At 36.7% G+C, this 24,230-nt stretch overlaps 1 pseudogene; it reads right to left on the minus strand.

The window, feature by feature from the left end:
- Positions 1–1,368: 1,368 nt before the first annotated feature.
- Positions 1,369–7,130, minus strand: LOC149200081 (protein LATERAL BRANCHING OXIDOREDUCTASE 1 pseudogene; annotated as a pseudogene).
- Positions 7,131–24,230: the final 17,100 nt, after the last annotated feature.

Genomic DNA, 24,230 nt, shown 5'->3' on the forward strand with positions numbered 1-24,230 from the left:
TAATCATTAATATAGGTTAGAAATGTGTTTTTCAAATGCATTTATTTTGACAAAATTTTATTCGCATGATTGTTCTTTACTTCTCCCTTATGATTCTTGCATGGTTAGAAAGGTGTCTATGTGTAAAAAAAATTCATAAGGTCCCATGCTTAAGTGAGAAAGTTTTATCCTTGAAATATTTCATTTAAAGTCTTAGAATGTCCTTAGAATTTTTTAGACCCCAATGTTAATAAGTTTGATTCTACAAGTTGATCCCTCCAATTTTTCTACTATAAGACATAGATGAAACTTTATATAATCATCAAATCTAGGTCATACATCCTCATTTTGGGAGGATTTTGGTCCTCGAAAAATTTATTGAATGAGCATGGAGTACCATTTTACTGTCTCGAAGTTATCCTTTCAACCCAATCTATAAAAAGTCATATTACGCTTGTCTCATAATTTGTAACCTCTTCTACAAATTGTAACTTGTATAAACTTTGCTAGAGCATATGATACTAAATCTTTTATGCATGCTAGGACTTGCTCCTCTTATTCATGACGGTTGAAGTAATTCATTTTGTACTAATTTGAGGGTGTGTGTAAGTCAATTTGAAATAGAACGATCCCCTTCATCTCTCTTCTGCACCTCTCTCTTGTGCACCATCAATGGGCTCGACCAATAAAAGATGAGGTACTTTAATTTGTCTAATGCGTGCATTACATTCTAAGAACATGACCATCTTATTCATGATTTCCCATCTTATTTCTCAAAAATAGGGGAAAAAAAGTAACAAGGATTTAAAATACCCTCATCTCTCATAGTATGATGATAGGTGGTACATCAATGGCTTTAAGGAAAAGTGTTGGGGATTGTGGTCTTTTATTGATAGTTGGGTTAAGAGGATTTAAAATACCCTCATAAGGGTTTAGGTGGACTGGTTGTTTGCTATTTGCATAGTCTTAGTGGACTAGTAATTCAACTTAATAATCATAATAGCAGTTCGTATATTTAGTAGTTGTGTAGCTTAACAAAACTCATGACATATAAATAGTTGGGATTTCCTAATTTTATTTAAGTAATGTGGATATTGAGGCTCCATGGCTGTCTGATGAATGCAGGTGAAGTATCATGAATGAAATGGAATTTCTTCTCATGTTTTTATGGAAAGATAAGGAAAAGATTTAAGCACAAGCAATGGGCAAGATTTAAAATAACCCTATTACAAAGAAATTTGAAACTTTATTATTTTGTTTTACCCTTCAATTAGTTTAATGTAATGAGCTGGTATTTTGAAAAGCAAACCAGCATAAGACAACATACACAAACCAGCATATGACAACATTTTTAGACAGCCTGATCTGTTTAAAATACAGCGGCTGAGCTTAAGTATTGCTGATGTCAAGTTTGGCAAAGTCTGCAAGCGGGTGTTTCCCTTTAAGTTGTCTCTTCAAGTAATAGCGAATGTATTCTTCGTGTTTGAACTTCCTGTACAAGCACGGGTGCTGTCCATCCACTAGTTTCGATGCTGGAGCCACCTCTGCATCCATACCTGCATTGTAAAACAGCGCAATAGAAAGTCTGGCTCTCTCTGCATTTGTGACTGCGGGATGCTCCACACTTTTATATCTCCCCTTTGTCATTACCTGCGTACACAAAGGATAATAAGGGAGTAGCACCATGAATAGACCTTCAAAAAATATATTAATGTCTGCAACAAAATCTAGGCAATCCGGAATGCCCAAATCCCCAGGTTTTGAGATGATTACCTCTAGCAAGTCTCCAATGTTTACAACAAGGCCATATGGAATGGGTTGCACAGGAATCCATTGATTATCTTTCCGGACATGCAAGCCTACTGTTTCGTCATCCTGCAGGAGCAATGTTATTCCCCCTCCATCAGAGTGAGGACTCAATCCAAGAACAAGCTCTGGTGTAGGGCAAGGAGGGTACAAGTTCATGCGCATCAAATTCATGGGCTCTGACCCAAACACATCCTTGAAATAATCAGTGGCCTCCAGATTCAAGTTTTCAGCAAACAAACTCAACACCTTTCAGCAAACAAACTCAACACCTCTTGAGCGACTCTCTCCACCTCTATTGCATACCTCTCAACACTATCCCTGCCCATCAACCAATTAAGCTCTTTATAACAATACCCATCACTCTGATCAATACTAATAATAAATTAAGTGCATTAATCAATACTAACAATAAATTAAGGAGATTGAGATTAATGCACTTTAAAAACAGGTCAAATTTGTAAAAGATTCCCTTTATTGAACAGCGAGATGATTTTGATAGGATGGACTCCATCTGTTTTAAGGATATATATCGGCTTGTGTTATTTGAGGGTTGGCAACTGTGTAATAATGCCTTTCCGGGTATTTTCTGGAAATCTGATTGTCAGTGTAAAATGGTGTTTTTTGCCTCGTTGATTTTTCATAATAAAAATCTGACAGGGGAGAATTTTAAAAAACGTGGTTGGCTTGGACCTGGTATATGTCCCTTATGTAGTTCTGCAGAGGAGGACAACCTTCACCTTTTTTTACTCTGTAAGGAAGCTCGGCGGATTTGGATGCTCTTGGAAAAGTTTTATGGATTTCATTTCGATCCTCCCTCGACGATCAGGGATGCTTTCTTTTGGTGCAGTGGGCAAAAAGTTCCTTGGCGATCCATTTTTATTATTGCACTGTGGTGTATTTGGAGGTGGCGAAACGACTATATTTTCAACAATAAAAGATCTCCGCTGATGGATATTTTCTCCAATATCTGCGCTTTTTTCGAAGATATTCCTACTCCCTCCCCTTTGTCAAATATGTCTCAAGTTTCACCTCCTCAAAAGATGCCTTCCTCTCTGCCAAGGGCTTTTTTTGATGGGGCCGAACAGAAAGGTATGTGCGGCTGCGGTTTTCATATAGTGCCTGACAAAGGATGTTCTTTCTCCATTCATTGGAACGGAGGAAGAGGGACCAACATGATGGCAGAAGCGATGGCCCTCTCTGGTCTCTTGTGTTTTTGTCTCTTTTTAGATCTCCATGATGTCTCTATATATGGTGACTCCCAAGTGCTAATTAATTTTGTTGCCGGAAAAAATTCCATCTCAAAATCTCATCTCGCCGGCTGGCTGGATCGGATCCGTTTTTTATGGAACTCTTTAAATGGTGTTTCTATCAATCACATTCGCAGGGAGCTAAACCAAGAAGCCGACTGTCTTTCTAAAAAAGGCCTTTTGGAGGATCCGGAGTTGTGGCACTTACAGGTTTTCTCAGATGGCATAAATATCTGCATACAGGACTTTCTCCCTCCTTTCTATTAGTCATCAATTTTCATATGTATTATTTCTGTTTTTATATATGCTGTTCCTTCAACAGTCGAAAGGTTTTATACTCCATATGCTATGAGATTTTTGGGTATTATGTACAGGTCCTTTCTTCCTGCTGATCTTTTCCTGGGTATGGCAGTCAGTTTAAGTCTATCTCAATTATCCTCACGAAGAATGATATGGTTCCTCTGATCTAGTTTTTTGTTCTTAAACATATCCGATGGTTCCTCTGATCTAGTTTTTTTGTTCTTGAACATATCCGATATACGCTGACCTATTATCTCAGTATGTCTTTCTAGTTTTTGTCGAACTGTTACTTTTTCTGAAACAACATATGTATATTCTATCTATTTTATACCATGCAGACTTTTTTATATCTCTTGTATAAATAATATTACATTTTTTTATGCCCTGAAAAAACTTCACAGCAGCGAACATTATTTAACCATACAGTCAACATCAATAGCAGCCAGTCTCAACTGCAAAGCAAATGACAGCGTTCAGTGGAGGATGAATAATCCAATTAGTAGTGTGTGGTATGAGTCAAGGGGATCCGATAAGATCGCAATGGGTTGAACGTACGAGTAAAGTGGGTGAATGCCATACTAGGTTATATAGTACTTTAAATGTTTTTTTTAATGGGAGTTGGTTTTTAATTAATTTTTTTAATGTAGTTTATTATGTTTATTAAAATGGTTAATGGTAGATTATGTCAGATCTTAACTTAAAAGGCGTGGAGGAAAATTGACTGTGCTGAGGTAATTGACGGAATTAGGTTGTTTTTGTTTTTTGTTTTTTTTTAAAGTTGAAATTATTATAATATAATGGTATAAAAACAAGGGTTATATAATAAGTTATTTGGTTTAATATTTAAACATACACTCTTCATCAATACAGCGTACGGTGGCCTTGCGAAAATTTGAGCATCGTGGACAGCGTGGAAAATGGCGAGCGTGACAGGAGGATGAACGTCCACTAGATCACCATGGTTCAATGGTACGAGTAAAGGGAGTTGTCTATAATGCGACTTTTTGAGATTCCGGTGACGGAATCCGGCGGAAGAAATTGAGCTGAAATCATGATTTGTTGCAGTTAAAATGGTTTTTTAACTGCATATTCGGATTCAGCACCCTGAAAAACCCCTGGGACAGTTTCATTGTGCAGAAATTAGTTATCAAACTTGGATTTCCATAAATCACTGCCGGATTTTCACCGGAAAAAATCGCCGGAAAGGCTTTCAAAAAGTCGCGTTAAAGACTACGGCCGAGTAAAGTGGGTGAATGCTATACTAGGTTATATTACTTTAAATGTTTTTTTAATTGGAGTTGGTTAAAATGGGTGAATGCTATACTAGGTTATAGTATTTTAAATGTTTGTTTGTTTGTTTTTTTTTTAAATTGGAGTTGGTTTTTATTTTTATTTTTATTTTTTATGTAGTTTATTATGTTTAGTAAAATGGTTAGTCGTAGATTAGGTCAGAGTTTAACTTAAAAGGTGTAGAGAAAAATTGACACTCATGTGCTTAGGCAATAAATATTTGACAATTAATTTAATTTTTGGATTAAGTTTTGTTTTTTTTTTTTTTTTTAAATTGAGATTATTATAGTATAATTGTATAAAAATGAAGGTTATATAATAACTAATTATAGTTTAAATATAGCTAAATTAAAATAAATAAGTGAAAAATAGCTAAGAAAATATTGTAAATCAAATTCTTTTAATTCATTCTTTGCATTAAACCATTAAAAAAATATATATATTTAACAAATCTAGAACACACAAAAATAAATTATTATTATTATTAAGTTCTTGCTTTTGATACTTCTAATTCATGTTGAAAAATTAAATACATAATTTTAAAAAATGATTCATTGACATATAAACTTTGTTAAAGTAAAATGATCAATGTTTCATTTATTGGAAGTCAGTTTGATTCATCTAAACCATGATCTCTCAAATATTTGACAAGTAGAAATTTTTTTTAATTTGTAAACCTTTATAAAATGAAAATGGATTTAAATTAATCTGGATAAACATCTAATTTCTAATTATATATTTTCAAAAATAATAATTTATAGAGTTTTAAATACACATTGCATCACATCATTGTATTGTTATCAATGAAATTGTGATAATAATTATATAAAATGTTTTTTTAATTGTCACAAATTAATATATAACGCGTAGTCTAACGAGGCAGAGGAGTTGCCCAGAAAGTTATTGAAATTCTGGTCATATTTAGAGAAAATGCAGCAAGGATTTTTGTAAATCCAAGTTATAGTTGTTAAACTTTGAAATTTTAGGTGTCCTAGACATTTTTGATGGTGCTGAATCCATTTCCACCATCAAAAACATGATTCAAACACTGCCTCTACTAGATTTTTTGAAATTTGTTTGCCTGGATTGCAGCAACTTGCAATTCCTTTGCCTCGTTAGACCACTCCAATAAATAATAGTGGTATGACATCATCATATTGCTATCAATGAAATTGCAATAATAACTATACAAAATGTGTTTTTAATTGTCACAAATAAATATATAATAGATAGACAGGGCCTGTAACAACAATATAAAATATTTTTTTATATTAAAAAATAATTACATATATTTTTTTAATTTATAATTTTTTTTTTGTTAAGCTTGGGAGGACCTTCTTTTTCTATTTATAAAACACAAGTTTACACCACATATGTGAGATAGGTGGCCTCAACTTGCCCACTAGGAAACCAAGTCTGTTGGCCACCTATCCTCGTTATAAGCCATCCAAAAATAATATAATTTCAGTCGATCTAACCAAGCTATATACGTATCAATATCATGATAAGAGTCTATGTGTCTATCTATCATAAGCATGCATCAGTAAAAGTAAATGCTACTCGCAAGAAACAAAAAAACATCCAAGAAACTGACTAATCATGTTGTTCTTCTGAGGCAGACTCCACCGGAGCTGGGTCTTTGGTTGAGTCTCCAGGCATGTCAACAAGCTCAATAATGCAAGGGATGTACCTTTGGATTCGATCAAGGTAGATGTCTTGCTTACACAGTTGAAATTGAATTGTCTGCAAGTCTTTTTTGTAATTGGGCATGTCGTGGAGGGTCATAGCCATCCCCACTGACATTTGCTCCATTGCCTTCCCCATGAGGCTCTTCATGAACAAGTACAAATATAGCGCCTGTTTAAACTAGGAGAATCTGCGCCTGGTACTCCCAAGATTCGAGATTACAGCCCACCAATTCTCCATTTCCTCTTTGAACTCCTCCTCTTGTTTTATCTTCTCCTCCCATTCAACCAAAATCTTACGGATGCCTGCATTCGTTCCTTCCCTGTAAGCTATTATCGGTTCGTTGATGAGGCATTCTACAGGCTTCCTCTCACGCCTAGGTTCCGAAGTGCTCAGGTCTGCTACTCGAGTCGACTCCCTCCCCCTTCTGTCGCGTCCTCTTCTACGTGCAGATCAAGCCATCTCTTCTCTTTTCCATGTCTGTTCACACATGAGATGAATTAGCTCTCGGGACGTGCTCTCATGCCTCTCCGGATTGATGTAGGTTCCCCTCCCCTCATGCTTGCCATCACAATTGTCTCTGCCCAAGTGCCCCTGTGCCCCAAGATGCAGTGCCTCTCCTTTGCCTGATGTGGTTGCGCCACTCTTCTACCTCTGGTTTTTCTTTCTCACCTGCCTTGCAATAGCCTCACCACCCCCCTGGTTATGCCAATGCTCTTGCCTACTCACAGGGGCGATTTCTCGGAGCCAGACCCAATTTATGCTTACGACTCTCACTGCTAGCCCATTGAGCCAGGTTACCATCACTCCCACTGGCATTACCTTCCCTCGCTCCTCTGCCCAGTGTTGTTGCCTCACATCTCTACCGAAAATGGCTGTCTCTCTTCTCTGCTCTTCTCGTGGCCATCGCACATGCTAAGTCGCAGTCTCCCCACCCTCTTTGGTATACCAACTATCTCGTTCACTCACAGGAGGTTTCTCAAGGTCCCAGCCCCGATTTTCTCTCCCGGCTCTCGCCTCTGGCCCAAACACGATCACCATCCCCCCAGCTTACGCTGGTCTCCCCGGCCTTCCCCCCGGCCTTCCCTCCCTTGTCATCTCCCGCACCCCCCAGCCATGAATTAACATAGTAACCATAGTAATGGGCTTGTAAGGCCAAGAAACATACCCGGAAACAGTTCGTAGAGGTCGTTGTTGGTAGCTCCATAGTCTTGTGCCCTCGCTCCTCCCTCCTCTCGTAATCTCGACTATACTCCTCTCTCTGTCCCGACTTCTTTCATAATCCCATTCCACCTTGCTCTATCGCATCACCCATCCTGCCTTAACCGCCTCACCTCCTTCTCCGCCCTGGCCCTGCCTGCCACTTCTCCCATGTCTTCTGTCAGGTAGCATGTGGGAGGCCACCACACCCATCACCATGAGCGTGTGGGGGGCGGTGGGTGGTACCCTTCCCTTACATAACATAACTACCAGCGTCCTCACCCACCTTAAGCACGCACCCCGATCAAAAGTAACTTATAAATTTATTTAATGCATATGTAATTTAAACATTAAAATATTTTTAAAATATTCATTCATAATTATATTATTGGTTACTAAATCAAAACATGTAAACTATAAATAAGAATGTCATTTAATATCTAATGTTTTATAAAAAATGTTTTTTTTTTAATAAACTTTGAAATTTTAAAATATTTTATATATATTTTTTCATATTTATATATATATTCATTCTCAACGCATTTTTTTTGGGGGAACATGTAGCTTCTCACATGCCACGTAGAAGGGTTTAGTCGGAGTATATATACATATATATAAAAGTTCCAATTGGACGGGGACTATTGTTGCCGTGACATTGGATGTAAGTAAACTTGTGTATGTTTGCCTCGTTTGATTTATCGCTTACAACTGCAGTGACTTAGTGGATGTTCACATGTATTTGGCATTTGCATTTGGTTGTTTAAGAGCTAAATGCATTTGGATGTTTAAGAGCTCAATGCATTTGGTTCTTGATGGACGTTATTGTTTTGTTCACATCGTTTCTCAGGGCACACGCACAAGTACAAGTTTGGCTAGAATACTATGACTTATTAATTGACAATCCCAAAAAAATATAACACATTCAGATGATACATGTTCAATTTTTTTAAATTTATCAATTTAATTAAAAACTAAGATATCCATAATTATTTTAGCAATAGATCTTAATCCTTAATTTTTAATGGAAGTTATATCTTACTATCCACCTAAAAATTATTGATAATTAAATTAAAAAATTGAAATCTCAATTTCAAAATAGACATATCTATTAACATAATTGAACTTATATAAATATTTTATAAATTAGTGTTTTTAATAAAATTATCATAATCTAATTATATAATATAAAATAATATTACATGCTGATATTCATTTAAACCTTTTATGAATTGGTATTTTTTTAATAAGTTTATAAAAGTATAATGGATAAGTAAAAGGGAATATTATAATGTTTTAACTTATATTTTGTACGTTTTTAATGAAATTATAATAATATCACACCATTATATAAATATAAGGAAATATTAGAAGATGGTAATAATTTAAATAAGGAAATATTAGAAATGTAATAATTTAAATATTTTAAGAATTGGTTTTTTAATTGGACTATGATAATATATAATGGTCATCTTAATTTTTATAACATGATAATAACCATGTATATTATAGATTTATAATAATTAAAAAAAAATAGATTGATTTTTTAATATAATTATATAATTAAAAGATAATATTTTAATTGTTATATTTATGGTGGAGTAGTACATATGAAGAGTTTTAAGTTTTTTAAGTTGTTTGTTTACCTTATTGTGGTTTTTTGTAAGAAGAATGATATTATCAGCATAAAGGAGAAGAGTAATGATAATACGAGCAAGCTCGATGCTTAAATCTTATATTACATTTAATATATTTAGACCACCCTTCCTTGGTCTTAAGCTTGTCAATGAGAGTCTTGTAGAGGTAGTTCACATCAACCGATATTACATTTAATATCTTTAGACCACCCTTCATTGGTGTTAAGCTTGGCAAATGAAAGTCTCGTAGAGGCAGTGCACAACAATTCCTCAGTTCATGAAGAACCATGGTCTCTTCAAGCCTCTCCGAGAGCTTATCTCGAGGGACAGTATCGAAAACTTTTCTAAAATCCACAAAATTACAATAATTTTCTTTTATGAATAGACTTTTTTTTTCATAAAAATATAATAATATGAATATAAGGAATAAATATTATAAAATAATTACACTTTTTTTTATATTGAATTTAAAGCTATATATATATATATATATATATATATCTATATCTATATATATATATATATATATATATATATATATATATATATATATATATATAGATAGATATATATAATATTATTAAGAATAAAATATTGAAGACTTTTAAATTGGATATTAATGATTCGAACTCTGAAAGAGCTAGTGGGAGTGGGAGTAGCCTTCACGAGAGGAGCTAGCTAGCAGGAGCCTGGTGTAGCCTCCGGTCGACAGGAGGAAGCCTAGAGGCCAAACTCGAGACTGAGCGAAGCTCCAAAGCCATGGCCCTAGGAGGGGGTCGTGAAAAGGAAACTACCTTGCCACCAAAGCTAGCCACATTCCGGGATCTAGTTGCAGCTTGCAATAAAAGGCCAGCATCCGAAAATCAACAGAAGTTTGTGAAAAAAATGGAAACTATCCCCACAGTTGTTGTGCCTACTAAAGAACCTTGCAAAGTGGCACTAAACCTAGCAGAAAGAGGATTTATCGGCCAATTCACAGGGTTATGGCCCTCACCAAAAGCAGTTGAAGCCTGGGTTCAAAGGAACTGTCGTTCACTAGTCAAACAAGGAATAAAAAGACATTTCGTCGGCAAAGGATTCTTTGTATTTGTATTCGAAGTAGTAGAAGATAGAAACCTAATATTCAAAAATGACCTATACTTAATGGGGCCTCAGGGACTATATCTGAACCAATGGACTCGAGACTTCAACCCGACCTTGGATGTGCCCTCGGCCGTTCCGGTCTGGGTGAGATTGCCCCACCTTCCTCTCCACTGTTGGAACCCTAAATCCTTGGAAAGCATAGGCAACAAGCTAGGTAAATACATTGACCGAGAATGAGAATGAATGTCTTAGTTTTATTAGCCTCAAGGGTTAGCTCAGTTGGTCAAAATCAGTGCCTCATCGTTCGGGAGGTCACAAGGTCCATTCTCCCCGAAGCCCTTGGGGTTAGGTCTAGCTAGTGGGCTATGGGGCTAGATTCCCTTCAAGGTCGATTGGCCCATATTTTTCCGTGGACGTAGCCGCCACCCATTGACCAAGGTGTCAGTGAACCACAGCCAAAAAAAAAATAAGAGTGTCTTAGTTTTATTACTATAATAAATCACTATTGTAACTATTTTGTGTGTTAGTTACTCTTTTTGTAATAAACCTTTTGTATCATAATGGCATAGCATCAAGATGAGATATGAGAGGAATTTGACAAGGTATTAATTTAATTACTGATTCAACCATATAAATTAAATGATTCGTAATTTTTTATTGGCATCACAACCTTTATCTCATGAGATTTTTAACTTGTAAATAAGTTTTATAACAATACCATGGATTACTAATACCACATGTCCCAAAAACCATAACTCATGCTCATAGACATTATTTTTAATTAGCCAATATAATAAATGTATTTGAACAATGAGCAACACTCTAAATGTTTAATAATTAATCATACACTCTTCATCAATGAGTCTGGATTCAAACACCAATATCAACATCTACACTAGTCTCAACTGCAAAACAAATGATAGCGTGATCAGTGGCCTTTTGAAATTTTGAGCAACGTGTAGAGTGTGGAAAATGGTGAGGTTGGAAACTTGACTTAAGAATGAAAGGAGGATGAATATTGTGAAGAATCTAATTACTAGAGTGGTATGAGTAAAGGGGATCCGATAAGATTGCAATGGGTTGAACATCCACAAGACCAGAGTTTTATTTTACGAAATTACCATGGTTCAATGGTACGAGTAAAGGGGTGAATGTTATATTAGCAATTGCATCACATGTTGCAAAGGAAACACCGTAAGGTATTGACATAGGAAAGAGTAGTATAAAAGAAATAAATGTGATATGTTTGGCCATTTAATTGAATATTTAAATTATAAATATGAATTATTTTATGTAAAAAGAAATTTTAGGTTTGGAGAATTATTTGGATGAAGAAATTAGTTTATTTATAGCCTAAGTCAGTATAAATAGTATATAGAGTAAATTCACTTAAGGACACAACAAACTGACTATATTTCCAAGGTAAGACATGTCAATTTAGAAAACTTGAACTTGGGATCACAATGATGTCACCTAACCACGCAAGCTAGATTTAATTGACAAAATTAGAGATTAGAGTTAGATTTTCAGTCATGTGATCAATCTGTGAATATCATTATAAGTTGCAACCTACTATTTTCTGATTTGATGTGCAACATTTTTATTAACCAAAGCAATGTTTGAAAACAATTCATTATCTTTACAGTTAAAAGTAATATGGAAAATCCTGAGAGAGTCATGCTTCTATGCTGTGGAGTAACGAATATATTATTTAAACAATGGAATCTCCAACATCAACTAACGTTGAATACAAATCTCGATCTTCCAGCAAGGAAATGACAACAGTTCATTATCTTTACAGTTAAAAGTACTATGGAAATTCTTGAGAGAGTTTTGCTTGTATGTTGTGGAATAACGAATATGTTATTTAAAAAATGGACTCTCCAACTTCAACTAATGTCGAATAAAAATTTTGATCTTCCACCAAGGAAACGACACTTTGATGTTTTTTTAAAAGAAACAAAAGATGGCTCTATTGTTTAGAAACAACTTGTTATGAACATAATCAAATTTTATTTTACATCAAGCATGAAATTGGCTTGTCATAGCTTTGTCTAGAGATCCTTGTCTCTTTTTGACATGTTTACGGGGCCAGTTTATTTTTAACGGTGATTTTTTCTAGAATTTTTTTTTCATTTTGTGACATTTGTTTGAATGAGTTTATCATCTTCCAAGTGAAAAATAGTGACCATCAGTGTCATAGGATGGTAAACTCATCCATCTAATGCTATCCACTGATTCTATTGAACAACATGGGCATAAAAAAGTAGGGTTTACATAGTGATTTATTGTTACAACAGGCCTATTTTGACATATTTTTCACCATTGGAGCTAACTCTATAGGCTACTTAAATCTTATTGCAGTTTACTTAATCAAACCCACTCACATATTAATGAAAAACAATTTGTTAATAAATTCATTTTCCCTTTCAATGGGTAGCAAATAGAAGCCTTGAATTTTGTCATTTTCCATTCAAGCTTTCCTCCTAATAGAACCTGTAAGAGGAATCTGACTATTTTTGATGTTGCATTCTAGATTGACTAAGATGTAGGAATTTTCAAGTAGTCTCCATTACATCACATAGATTTTTATTCGAAATTTTCAAATGATTTCCATTACATCACTATTTTGAATAGTGTTATATCATAACAAAGAATGCAAATTTTGTATGGAACAAATAGTTGATGGTGAGATTGATAGAGTTTTCCCACCTAAATTCCATTCTTAATGTGGTCTTAAGTGATTTTAATGGAATAGTTTCCCCTCATATGCTTGACTACCTCCTCTACAAGCATGGGTACACTTACAGAGTAGCAACAACTATAAGAGTAGAGATTGAGCTAATAGATGACTTAGCCCTCAAGTTCATTGTATTGTTGGTTTCTCAAACTCATGCCACCAACCTGAGACTTACCAGTGGCATTGTTAATAGAATCCAGTGTGCCTGAATCTTAGATCACTTAATTTAACCATTGGATATTTTATAATTGCGGTGGAAATTTGCATTATGGATGTGAAGAACACTTCACTTGATTTCATGACCAATGATCCAAAAATATCAAGTATTTCTATTAACCATTTTTGGCTTGTTCTCTGAGGTTTGGAACAACCATTAAGTTTTTTCATGGACGGGTATTTGCGTTGATTTCAAAGAGTCTAGTGAGAGTGGGGGCACACATTGCTTCTAGGTTCTAGATAATTGTAGGTCTAGAACTCAATATCAACCATTTGAGATTTGCAACTCTAGGAGAGCATGTCTATGAAGAGGTTAAGCCTATTATTGTAGGCAGGAGAATCCAGGTTCGTTTTTTTCCCTTTCGAAGTCTATACTTGTGATAAAACTATAGCAATAAATGTTCCCTATCTCCTAAATCTCATATCCCTTGATTTAGCCATTGGATTTCTAATAATTGTGGTGGAAAGTTGCATTGTTGCTCTGAAGAACACTTCATTTGATTTCATGATCAATGATCCAAACATATTGGGTATTTCTATTAACCATTTTTTCTTTGTTCTCTGAGGTCTGGAACAACCTTTCAACGTATTACATTGAGGGGAACTTGTGTTGATTTCAGAGAGTCTAGCAAGCATGGGATCATATACTCCTTCTCAATTCTAGAGAATTGCACGAAATGGTGCAAAGAAAATTTCGTAAGTGAATAGAATATGGAAGAAGATAATAGATGAAGACATATGTGATATATTACAGTTTGAGTGAAATAATAATTTTAACGTTGTTGTTATTGGGTTACATTTTATAATTGAAACCTCTATCTTTACTTTATTACGTGAAAATTCAAAGAATATTTATACGATGGAGAAGATGCATGTGTCTATATTTCCAACTGACATGAATTTATCACATGGTGTCAAATTCAAATTCAACTTTTTTGTGCTCTAATGACACATAACCAAAAAAGGTAAAGATAGGAGCAATACCTCCCCAACTAACTAATACATTAGATATAACTGATTCTAGCCTACATTTTGAAGTGTCATTTCCTTTCTTGGTTGTTTTTTTTAGGTTCAAAAGACCTTTATATGTGGGTAAGTTAACTGACCAACTTCTTATGTTTTCCTATTCAAACAATTATCGCGTATAGGCCCTTTTACTTGGTAGGTTTATTAAGGTAATAACCAAGAGGATTTTTTTTACCTAAAATCTATTGCCATTTTGTATACTTATGACTTGCATATCTACAATTTTTTTTTTCCAATTTTGTATAATCTATAATATATTTGTTAATATAATTACCACTTTCTTTTACCAATATATATGTATGGATGAGCGAAATTATCTAAAAGAATGGTTATTTTCATGGGATGGACATCATTTTTTATTTTTTTAGTTGAATCTTAAGATAGTCACACGCTTAACCTTTGGCTTGAGAAAAAACGATCAATGGGCACCTAAGCTACAAAATCACCTAGGGATCACACCCAACCTGGGCCACACCAGCCCTTAACATGGTTGCATTTTTTCCCTCAAATTTTTGAAATGGTGACCTTCACATCATGGGGTGCCTTAAAAATACCCTCGTCACTTTCTATTCTACACCTCATGGGCTTCATTAGATGGACCTTTCACTTCAAGAAAATTTCTGTAATTTTATCCCTTGGTAAAAAAAGTGTGAATTTAAGAAGGTTACTTGTCTATATCCATCAGGAGAACTAGAGTGAATCAAAGAAGATTGCTTTTCAAGGGATTGAGCTCAAGCAGTAGAAGCACATACTGTGTTTCTGTAAGTGTTAGGTTCAAATATCTGGAGACATGTTGTAGTTGGTGAAAATTATGAAAAAAGTCATATAGATGAGTTCTAATGGGTAGTCCCATAACTGTTTCATTGAAAAAAGATTGAAGAAGCTTTCTTATGTAAATTCTTAGTTTCCTCCTACAGTCACCATGAAAAGTCCTCTCCATCCCAAGGAATCCCATGATTACATTATCAAAAAATGCAATTACACCTTCACAATGATTGAGGTGGTGCTAGATGCTCCTTATCCCTCCTACTTCTGCATCTATATTTAATTATGTTTAGTTGTTCCTCTTTTATCTATTACTTATACTTTATTACATGTTGGCATTTTTAATCTTTAAGGGGTAACATTGGAACTTCTCCAATATGTTGTCATTGGTTGTACATTTAAATCCCATAGACCATTATTCATGACCTACCTTTTTTGTCATTAATGGACACTATCAATAAAATTAGCTTATCTTGTCGTATCTTTATCTCAAGAAAACTAATGCAGATTTAGGAAGATTTTTCATTTATATGGTTATTAATAAAATTAAGAATTACTTTACCTTATTATATCTTATCTTCAAAAAACTAAATCTTTTTCAATTATATCTCTCCAAAGAAAGCTCATGCAACAAATGATGATGCCTTCTACACTACATACAATAATCAATGTTGTCTAATCCACCAAAACCAAATAGTTCTAATGACTATAAGGCCACTAACTTGGAAGCAAGAATAGATACTCGATCTTGCCTGTTGTGTAAATATTTGCTAACAATTTAGGTTAGTCATTGGCTGGTACAACATTTTGAAAAGTGCACAATGGTTTTCCTAATCTATCTTTATAAACCATAAATATTATAGCAAACATTATACTAGCAATAATTTCATATCATATAGACCTGTGATTATTAATAAATGCCATGGGGTCAAAAATTCCCTTCTTACATTTTATTCCTTAAAAAGCAACCTTTATTGGCAAGAAATAAGGATATATATATATATATATATATATATATATATATATATATATATATATATATATATATATATATGAAGCACATCGAAAGAATTGATGACCCAAATTTTTATCCGTCTTGGTTTTTATATGAGATAATTGCACAAGCTGATAACATAACCCTTGCATAAGAATACATAAAAAAATTTCATTTGACATGAATAGGTTACCCTTGCATGCTCTTTAAAGAATCAAAAGGTTATTGCAGGTTTCACTATTTTTTCATATATACATTAGGGGAAAAGGACATTCATAGAATCCAATGGTATCAACTTGAAACAATAGTAGTATCCATAAAACGGTGTCATAAAGATAATATTACAATTTTATAAGGGAAAATACTTGAGTAATCAAACTAAATAATCTCTCATTTCAAGACATTTCAAAATGACAAACCTTGTAAAATTCAATATCCCATTACTTAGTAAACACAAAGGGAAAAGAAAATGAAACAAAAATTAAATACTTCAACCATAACTAATTTCATGTGCAGATACACATCATAATATCTCGTGCCAAAACATTTGAAAATAACAAATCATGTAAAATTAAATATCCTAATACTTGAATCCAGGCGTCTATGATCAATATTACATTAAGAAGACTCTTTTCGGTAGAAATCACATAGGAGAAAATTTTGTCGACGCTTTTCGAACCAACTAGTGTGGTTCATCATCAGGCCAGATAATTGGTTAGATCAAGGTATCTTAATATGTGAGGCAGTTGAGCGGAGTCAATTTATATTATCAAGCCTTATTTATTTATATCAATGGATGAATGTGCTCAGGTCCCAAGAAGGAGGAAACTAGGAAATTGAATTATTAGAGTTACTTGCCTATAGAACAATGCAACGAGTTATCAACCCAAATCGATAATATGGCTTGGTCCCTGCACAACACAGGGTTTCATATCGACAACAATGAATCTCAGAAGTGTTTATTGACCATAACCACTTCTACCTAGTGTCTGAATATGGAGAAGGAGCCCAGAATCATAAATGAGTGAACAGACAAATTGGGAAACTTTATATATGTTATTTTTCCATACTCCCATGTGTCATTTTGGGAAAGATTTAGTTATTATTATTTTTTATCTTTGTTTCACTCAGCCTTCCAAACACCCTTTTATTAGAAAAATGCACGTTTCATTAGGGTTTGAAATTCAATTGGAACCACCCCAAATAATCCAATAAGATGTTCGGGGAATTTACTAAGTTGATAGGATTTGACTCGCCTGAACTAAGTTGTCGGCCTGATTGGAAGGAAGAACCTGAAATGTTGCACTTACATTTCATTCCTAATGACAAAGGAAATTTAGTAAACTAGATGATATATCATCTTTGAACTTTCACACCCACAACTATGTTGTTTAATCATCTTTATATTTAGTATTTTCCAAGATGAAATATGTCTAACCTTTGAAATCTTTGTATTCACCTTTACTTTGATGGAAATTAATATGGTCAGGCAGGGCGAGTTATGGAATTACTTCACATCCTTAACTAGATTAGACTCCACTATTTCGCTAAAGATCAAAGAAATTTATTCATCCTGGTGGATCCATATGCCTAATAACCCCTGCAACAACTCCCAGAGGAAATCAACCAAAGGGACAGGGAACTAATATAGCTTCAATATCATTGAGAACGTTTAGAGGATCAGCCAGATGGACCAACTAAAGAGACGAAGTCGAGTGAATGGTCGATTTTTTGAGAGGGATTCCCTATTGGATCTAAGAACTACAACCAGCAGACCTTTCTCTTGGATTTATGGAAGGAAGAAAGGAATCACTTGAAATTTATATACCCAATGGATAGCTTATGCCAACAAACCCAAAGAAGTGAGGTTTGGTTTCTTTAAACACCCATTTTAGAGAATTTGTTTCGTTTTGAACCCAAGGCATTCATAGGACGAAGTTGTATCTTACTTCTTACTTGATTGGACTAGGCACGTAGTGACGGGATGGTATAAATGGAAGCAATCACCTTAATTGCATTAATTCAACACTTTTCCTACTAACAAAAATGAATTATTTAACCCATAGGGATCAGTAGTGACTCCCCTAACAACCACTATTTGTCCAAATATTGTTTAGGAGGCCTTTTCTAATTTGACCAGACCAAGCCAAATTAGAAACTCAATGTTTGGAGAAGAAACTTAGAAGAGGAAATGACCTCACCCGCTTATGCCTATGCCATTACCTTCCCTTTCCTTATTGTATTGGATGGAAGTAATTAACTGAAATGCTCTCAGTGATCTGGATTAAACAGGAACACAATAAATTACAGAGATAACCATAAACATAGAGATGCAGTGGAAATAATACTTCATTTCGTTAATGTAAAATACTGAAATATGCATACAAACAGGAATGGAAATAAACCAGTTAGGGCGATGGTAGCTAATCTCTAAGAAGAGATGTGGCGGCTACATGCCTCTGAACTGTGTTACAATGAGGCTCGAAGGCCTATTTATTGTTGAGAAACATGGGAAAACCCTAAACATCCAAAAAGCTAACCCTAGAAGATGAAACGCCAAATTGTGGGCCCCGTTTGGGTAAATTGGTACATCAACTTCCCGGGGTCGTAACTTTGGCATACGATCTCCATTTGACACATACAATATATCACTAGAAATATCTATCCAATAACTACAACTTTGGGAAGAGAAACATTGGTCCATGCACCCTTGTTGCTCCCAATTTTCCCAAAAAGACGTTGTTTAGGGTCTCAAAACGGCGCCAGAAGTTCAGGACCCAAAAAACTGCTAAAAATAGTAAATTGTGCTACAATTAAGGACATTGAAAAGTTGAAAGAAACAATGGTGGGGGTCCAAGTGGACTTGGTGGGTGGCCACCAATATCCACCTGGTGATTCGGATCTTGGGGGGGCCCCCAAGATCTAAAAGATTGAAATGGATCTTATGGGGGAGACCCCCAAGATCTGAAGAATTGCAATGTTAGAAAGAAAATGAGAGAACACATAGTAAATAACCACAAAGAAATTTTTTGTTAAAATTGATAATAACTATAAAGGCTACGTTATGGTGGACCATCTGTCCTTTTACAAAATGTGAGTTGTTACTTATAGTATTTTTCAGTTACAACACCATGGGTCAATTCCATGGGTGAATGAATACCATGGGTGGATGTCACAATACCACAGGTCAATTCCATGAGTGAATGAATACCATGGGTCAATTCCATGGGTGAATGAATACCATGGGTGGATGTCACAATACCATGGGTGAATGAATACCATGGGCGGATGTCACTTACAATACCATGGGTGGATAAATACCATGAGTGGATGCCACTTACAATACCATGGGTAAATTCCATTGGTGGATGAATAACATGGGTGGATGAATACCATGGGTTGATGCCATTTTCCATTCGAATAATTCCTCCCTCCTTAAGAAGCAATTGTCCCATTGCGTGAAGTTCCCTCCTGCGAAGCCTTTGTTGAATATGAAGAGCCACTGAAGAGAAGGGTTTTATGTGGTTAACTCATAACCATGATGAACGAAGATCCAAGGATAGAGATACCCTGTAATGCTTGTGACCAATTGTGATACTGACAGTATGCAGCCTAGCAAATGGACTTCGATGAAGTGTGGGTTTGTGGATGACCCATAACCATGATGAACGAAGATCCAAGGATAGAGATACCCTGTAATGCTTGTGCCCAACTGTGGTATTGACAGTGTGCGGCCTAGCAAATGGACTTCGATGAAGTGTGGGTTTGTGGATGACCCATAACCATGACAAACGAAGATCCAAGGATAGAGATACCTTGTAATTCTTGTGACCAACTGTGATACTAACAATGTGTGGCCTAGCAAATGGACTTCGACGACAAGGATTTTGTGCAGTTGACCCATAACCATGATGTTGGCTGTTGGTGAAGTAGCAGGTGCCTACATAGCCTCGGGTGGGAGGGCATGTATCCAAATAATCCAAGCCGAATTCTGCTATGCTGAAACTAATGAATGTGAAGCAAGTGCCTACTAAAGTGGGGTGGGATGGCACGTCTCCAACGGGAACTCGCTCCGAATGTTGCTCCAAAATTAAAATGGACATAACTTGGTCAATATAACTTAGAATATTTATTATAACCTATTTTTGAAGCAGAAGGACCATTTTGCATCTTCCCATGTGTTGGAAATCCTTATCTGGACATCCTAAAATCTTCGATTGCCGCTGCAATTTGTTCCGTCGTCACAAAAAATTCTGAAAAAATAGTTGATTCTAAATGAGCGATATCTCCCACATCCGAACTCTGATTCGACCCAATTGTTTTTTGAAATTGGGTGATTTTTCAAGAGGATCTCAAATCTACAATATTTTTTTTTGAGATTCTACACAAAAACTTCAACAAATGATAGGAGAGCGTTGTCCACTAGTTTTCGTCAGAAAAAAAAATAATTCTACAACATAGCTGATTTTAAATCGGCGATATCTCCCTCATCCAGACTCCGATTTGGCCGATGTTTTTTTTTTTGGTAGTTTTCACAAGGAATGCAAATCTGTTATTTTTTTGTAATTTTTGCACCGAAAATTTCAGATCTGATCTGCAAACTCGCCGCCCAAAAACATTCCTGCAAAAAAATGAAAAAAGAAAAATTCCTCCTGCTTGGCCCGAGAAAATGCGATCTGGAGGACGTAGCACATGCCTGAAGTTTGTTGAATATTGTTATGAAATTTGAAACTAAAATATGCATCAAACCCTCATTCCCATGGAAGGACTACATTGTGGTGGCCACCAATATCCACCTTGATCATTCCTCCCCCTTTAGGAAGCAATGGTCCCCATTGCGTTGAGTTCCTCCATTAGATGAGGAAACTTCTGCTGAACTTGGTCCCTGCTAAGCCACTTGCCCTGGTGAAGGAGTTGGCTTGCTTTAACAACTCGATACAGTTGGATATTATGCTAGCGAGTGTGCTTGATCTGTGTGTCCATGATCCGGTCAGTTGGAGCATGTTCCATGCAATCTAGATTTAACTCTGTGGGTGTGCGCTATTCTGCAATGTCGGATGTGTCTAGTAATGGTGGAAAGTATGGCCGAAGGTGGTCCACATTGAACACTGGGTGCAGGCTAAGGAATGGGAAAATGCTGAGCTCAAATGCATTGTCTCCCACAACCTTGGTAATGGTCTAAGGACCATATCGGAGTGGTCTAAGTTTCCGATAGGCTTCGGTAAGGCAGTCCTTTTGCAAATGCAACCAGACTTTGTCACCCACCTGAAACTTTTGTGGCACCCGATGTTGATCATGTCACTTGTACTTAGTATTTGATTTCTCCATAATGTCATGGACCTACTGGAAAATATGTTGGATGTGCTCAATGAAGTTGTTTGCCTTATCTATTTCACACTGGACATGAGCCGAATCTACATGAGTAGCTGCAAATGGAATGGCCACATCAATGGGACATAGTGGCTGGAATCCCAAGCCCACCTGAAAAGGGTTGTGGGTAGTCGAGTTGTGGAGAGCCAAGTTGTAGCTATGTTGAACATAGGGGAGGCTCTTGTCCCATGTGCATGGATGCTTTGAGTTGTACATGTGCAGAATGTGTATAATCATCCTATTGACAACCTCTGTTTGGCCATCAGTTTGAGGATGGAAGCCTGTGGACTTAGTGATTTTGGTGCCCAGCATTGACCAGAGACTGGACCAAAATGTACTAAGGAACCTGTTGTCCCGATCTAAGATGATAGCTTGTGGGATCCCAAAGTGTACCCACACTCGTTCAAAGAAGAGTTTAGCAGTGGATTTTGTTGTGATATTCTTCTTACAGGCCGCCATAATGGCCATCTTTGAGAACCTATCGACGACCACAAAAACATAGTCATTTCCATGCTTAGTGGAAGGAAGGCCTAACATGTAATCCATGGAGATGGATTCCCAAGGTCGACTAGGGGTAGGCAACCGGGTATAGAGGCCTTGCTTCTTGATAGTCGGTTTGGCAATGGCACAGACAGTGCATGATCTAATGTACTTCCCAACATCCTGTCAAAGATTCAGCCAATATAAATTCTTTTGCAGTACTGCCACCATTTTCTTGACCCCGAAATGCCCAACAGCCCAACTGTAGTGTGCTTCCCAAATTATCTTGGCACACTTGCTTGAAGGAACACAAAGGTGACCCAGGTGGCATAACAAGGAATCCTGGAGGTGAAAATCTAGAACATGCCGACCCTCAAAGAGTTTCTGGTATGTGTGGCCAAATTCTGGGTTGCTTTTGTAGAGAAGTGGCCAATTAGAAGTCTTGTGCCCACAAGAGTTGAGCACGGTGGTTAATGCCATGATCGGTGGTTGACTGAGGCAATATGAAACATTATTGGTGCTGCCCTTCTTATACTTGATATTCAAATGGAACTGTTGCAGGTATGTGGACCACTTCTGATGGTGATCATTCTGCAATTTCCCTTGGGTCTGTATGAACTAGAGGGGTCGATGGTCTGTGTGGATGACCATTTCCTTCCACAAAATGTAATGTTTCCATTGTCGACAGGCCTACACAATGGAATACATCTCTTTGTCATAAGTGGGATACTTCTGGACTGTGTCTGAAAGTGTCTCACTGTGATATGCCACTGGATGCCCGTGTTGAGTAAGGATTGCCCAAATAGCATAGTCAGAGGCATCTGTCTCAACCTCAAATGGTTGTTGCAAGTATGGCAATGCGAACACTGGTGCTGAGCAGAGGCGATCTTTCAACTCTGTGAATGCCTTCTGTTGAAATTCAGACCAAAAGAATTTTTATTTTTCTCCTCCCTTGGTGACTTGACTCAAGGGCCAAGTGATATGAGAAAATCCCAACACGAACCTCCGGTAGAAGTTGGCAAGACCTAGAAAGCTGCGGAGCTCTATTAGAGTGGTTGGAGAGGGCCAATCCCGAATGACTTGGATCTTGGCTGGATCCATATGCAACCCATATTCATCAATAATGTATCTCAGATACTGAACCTGGATCATGCCAAAAGTGCATTTCTCCAAATTGGCACATAACTTGTGTTGCCGCAGTGTTTGGAGAACCTGTCGGATGTGGTGGAAGTGCTCTTCCCAACTCTGGCTGAAGATCAAGATGTCATCCAAGTATACCACTACAAATGAGTTGGTGAATGGCCACAAGATGTCATCCATTAGCCTCATGAACGTTGCAGGAGCATTCGTCAATCCGAAAGGCATAACCAACCATTTGAAAAGGTCCTCCTTGGCTTTGAAGGCAGTCTTCCACACATCGAAGGGTTCGATCGGTACCTAGTGATATCCTGACTTCAAATCAATCTTGCTGAAATATTTTGCCACCTTTAGTTGGTCCAGGAGGTCATCAATCCGTGGGATCAAGTACCTATTACGGAGAGTGATCTTGTTCAGCGCCCGATAGTCAATACAGAGTCTCCAAGTCCCATCCTTCTTCTGTACCAACACGATCAGGCTCCCACAGGGCGATGAACTCGGACAAATGTGACCTTTCTGCAGCAGCTCATGAATCTGCCTCTTGATTTCATCGTTCTCCAGAACAGAGCACCGATAGATTGGTCCATTGGGCAGCGGTGCACCTGGGGTCAAATCGATGGAGTGCTTGACCTGACAGTGTAGAGGAAACCCTGTAGGGGAGGTGAAGATGTCCTCATACTCCTCCATGACCTTGTCCATCTATAGTTGTCATGCGGAGGGGCCTTGTCTGGAGGTCGTGGCCACCGTCTTCTTCTTTCCTTGAGGGCGTATCATCAGGAAAACAAATTTCCCGATTTTGGAAATGAGCTTACTGCATTGCTTTGTAGTACCCAAAGGGATGGCGATAGGCAGTGCTACCTCCAGTATCCTGTACAACTTATTTCCCAAAGTAATAATAACAGCACGGGCCTTGATTCATACATAGCCTATCACTTCAACAAGTATGGTTGTCCAAATAGTACATCACAAACTTCAAGGGGAGCAATGTCACATAATACATCATCCGTGAAGGGCTTGATGTTGTATGGAAGGCGACACTGCTAGCTCACGTGAAGATCCCATCCTTGGTGAAGCCAACCGATGGTGTACGATTGTGGATGTGTTGTGGTCGGCAAGCCCAGCTACTTCACGACCTCTATCGAAATGAGGCTCTTTTGGCTCTCGCTGTCGACAATGAACTATAGAAGGGATCGCTTTACCCACATCTGGGAGTGGAAGAGACACTCCTCCTCCTCTGGATCTTCGGGTTCCTCCTTCTAGATCTTCGTGGTGAC

The sequence above is a fragment of the Pinus tabuliformis genome, chromosome 2_1 (genome assembly GCF_031772625.1).
Source record: "Pinus tabuliformis cultivar Carrire ecotype Pingquan chromosome 2_1, CPIR1, whole genome shotgun sequence".
NCBI classification, from domain to species: Eukaryota; Viridiplantae; Streptophyta; class Pinopsida; order Pinales; family Pinaceae; genus Pinus; species Pinus tabuliformis.